This window comes from Aptenodytes forsteri, unplaced genomic scaffold (assembly GCF_000699145.1).
Source record: "Aptenodytes forsteri isolate BGI_AS27 unplaced genomic scaffold, ASM69914v1 Scaffold69, whole genome shotgun sequence".
Lineage (NCBI taxonomy): Eukaryota > Metazoa > Chordata > Aves > Sphenisciformes > Spheniscidae > Aptenodytes > Aptenodytes forsteri.
Genome location: NW_008795885.1, coordinates 2125687 through 2128929, shown reverse-complemented (window position 1 = coordinate 2128929; position 3243 = coordinate 2125687).

Genomic DNA, 3243 nt, shown 5'->3' with positions numbered 1-3243 from the left:
CCCCAGCTGGAGCCGCGGCCTTTACCCTCAGAGGAGTGCCCACCATTCTGCCTTGAGGGACAGGGGGATGAGTGCCCTTGACCTGTGCCCAGTTGCTGGGTTATGTGTACATCGAGTCCCCCACTCGGCCCGTGGAATGCCCCTTCAAAGAGGCGCCCTCCCTGCGTGCCCTCCCTCGTGAACTGCTGCGCAAAGCTGTATTATTTTTCCTTGGTTTACTACCGCAAAATGACATTAAGGCTTTACTTCTCAAGCTGCTTGGAAGTTTTGCTTGTAATAATAATGAGTTCTGTTACTATTAAAACTTTAACTTCTCCTTTCCCACTCATGGTACCTCAATTGATCTTCGTAAAAATACACCAACACTGCACCTTGACAGCAGTTTCCATGCTATCAGAACCCCTCATGTTTCCTATACAGGTTGTATTTCTTGTACTCTTTACTGTGTGAAGAGTAATTAGTCTCAAAGGAAAATACCATGGAACTGAACAAGAACTGGGCAATCCAAATGGAAAAAGTAGCCAAGTAATCAATTTAACAGTATAAAACTGCCTTTAAAAACAAAATATGCATGATTATACAGAAGTCAAAACAGGCTGACAGATGCACAATGCTACTCTAATGTTTTTATTATTTGGCAGCTGTGTTGAGTTGGACTAACAGGCATTTTAATTTTATGAATGTAACTGTCATCAGAGAGATGGGCTTGTGATGGAAACAATTCTTCCACAGGAATCGGGAGATTATATAGAGTCCAATTTAGTCACTAAATTTCTGAAATCCTAAGCAAAACTAGGCAAAAGTTTTAATAAAAAGAGAGGCAGAATATAAAATAAGTAACATCTTATACAAGAAAATAAAACACTTCTGAAATGCAGTACTAGTACTGTATACTATAATGTTAATTATCATATAAGTCTACTAATTTATTTATAACAGAGATAACATTAAATAAGAAGAACTTTTGACATGTTACATGTTATTAAGAAGCCACAGTAAGATAGGAGCACCATTGCTTGTAGCACTGCCCAAACTTTGAGAAACACTTTCAGTCTCATACAGTTTATATTTTATAGTGTATTATAAGCAAAGATAAAGTAGTTTGCTTTTTAGAGGGTTTGAGTTACTCTAAACATTTTAATGTAATAAATACCCTTGACAGGCCCCATTTCACACAACTAAAAGTCTTCCAATCTACAGGACAACTGAAATGTTTTTTCCCTTGGAATGAGATTCACTCAGACACAACCACATTGAGCAGAGGACAAAATGTGTATATATTCAGTTACTGGGAAAGACGTTTTAAACAAACAAAACTGTGGGTTCAGTATGTTTCACTTCTAGGGCAGAGAGAGATTTAGCCACTTGGAAGGAATGGGGGGGAAAGGTCAAATCATTGACACAAAGCAGACAGTAGCTTTTATCTCATTTCTATTATCATTTATGTGTTACGAAAAATCAAGATCTTAAGAAAAATAAGAAAAGCTCCTTTATTCATTCTTTGTCATTAATAGTTTTGTGATGTAAGATTCAGAAAGTAACCTGAATTATGGAAGTATCCATGAGATTCACTCTTCGGACTGTGGAAAATCACTGTTCATGCTTTTGAGCCTGTCTATACATTTACCCAGTTTAAAGATTAATTTCCTGCTGAGGGAATTCAACTGGTTAAGAAAAGTGACTTCCTCTCCGGATCAGGTAAGCAAGTAAGTAAATTTGATTATCTGATTAATTTACCATAAATGTTTAGGTATTTTGCAACAACATCCTAGTTTTGAAGCTAACTGGTAAGCATAGAAACATCTCTGAAGCCTTGCCATACAGAATTCTAATTAATTAAAAACTGCATTGAATTCACAACCAGAAATAAAGAAGATTATGTCAATAATTCTGTCTTGCTTTAGTTCTGAAATGATTAATTAAAATGGTTTAAAGAAAAAGGCTAACTAAACCATCATTGTACAGTGTTTTCTTGAATAATAATTACATAGGAATAGACCTCCTTCCTTTTCAGCTCAGTAGAAAAGTAATTTTCTATGAATTCATCTTTACAAACAACTTGCAATTGTATTCAAGTAATTGTTCAGAGAGGGAAGTCCAAATCCCAAGTATGAGAGCCAAAGAATGGGGACTATCAACCCAAGTCTTCTGTCACTCTATGAGGAATCTCATCAAAACCAGATGGCTACACAAAAGCTTGTCAATGATTAAGTCATCTGGGTGCTTCAGTTTTACTGATCAAATCTGAAGGGGTCCCAATCTACAAAGTATGCTGAGCGTCTGCCTTCCGGACACAGATCCCTTTGAAATGTCTCAAGCTAGGTCTTCCCACAAGAGTTTTAAAAAATCTTGGTTATAAAAGGTTTCAGTTGTGCTAGACCTAGCTATAACATGTATTTTAATATTCCATATAATCATTTGTTGGGCAAGACGTGCTTCTTCCTCTATTTGTTGCTTCTGGCTGTCTCCCTGATGTGTAGTCTCCCTCTGTGTATGACCACAGACATCCTGTATCCCCCAGCTAAACTTCATTTTTAGGACCATGTTCAGTGAATGGTTTAGAAAGAGGCCCAAATCAAAGCACTGTTAGAAGCATCTCTGGGCTGTGTCAGTCTCACGGTTGTCTCTCAGCACAAATGTGTTCTGAGTTTGCCGTTTTCTTTCAGTATATATTTCGTAACACTCCCTTTGACTGGCAATTTCCTGCATTTCTTTTTATGCTGTTGGCAATTTTGCTTTGTTTCCTGCTGCAGCTCAATCAGAATTTTCCTAGATTTAGCAGGCTTGTTAAAGTAATCACATTATATATGCTATCTGTCACTTTGTTTAACATGAACATTACTTGATGTACATTCAGGGTATATAATGAGCAAGGAAAGAATTTGCAATGCACAAAACAAAAGGAAGCACAATCACATTCCTGAAGTAGTTAGCACCATTACTTGATAGCTGAAAACCAGAACTCAAGGAGAGTGGGTAAAATTCAAGCCTGAAAATTTTTCCAAGTTACAGCAATCAGTCTGAATCTACAGCATCCTTTGAGTGAATAACTTTCTTTATTCAACAGTGTATTTCCTGATATTATGTGGCAGTGACCCAAACCAATCCAGTGGTCTGGTTTTTAGAAGTTAAAACTACCACATTTCCGCTACATGGCATAATATACCCTTTCTCACTGCCATTAAATCCAGTTGGTTCTGCGCTCCATAACATAGGAAGAAATGGAGCATAGTACAGTATGCC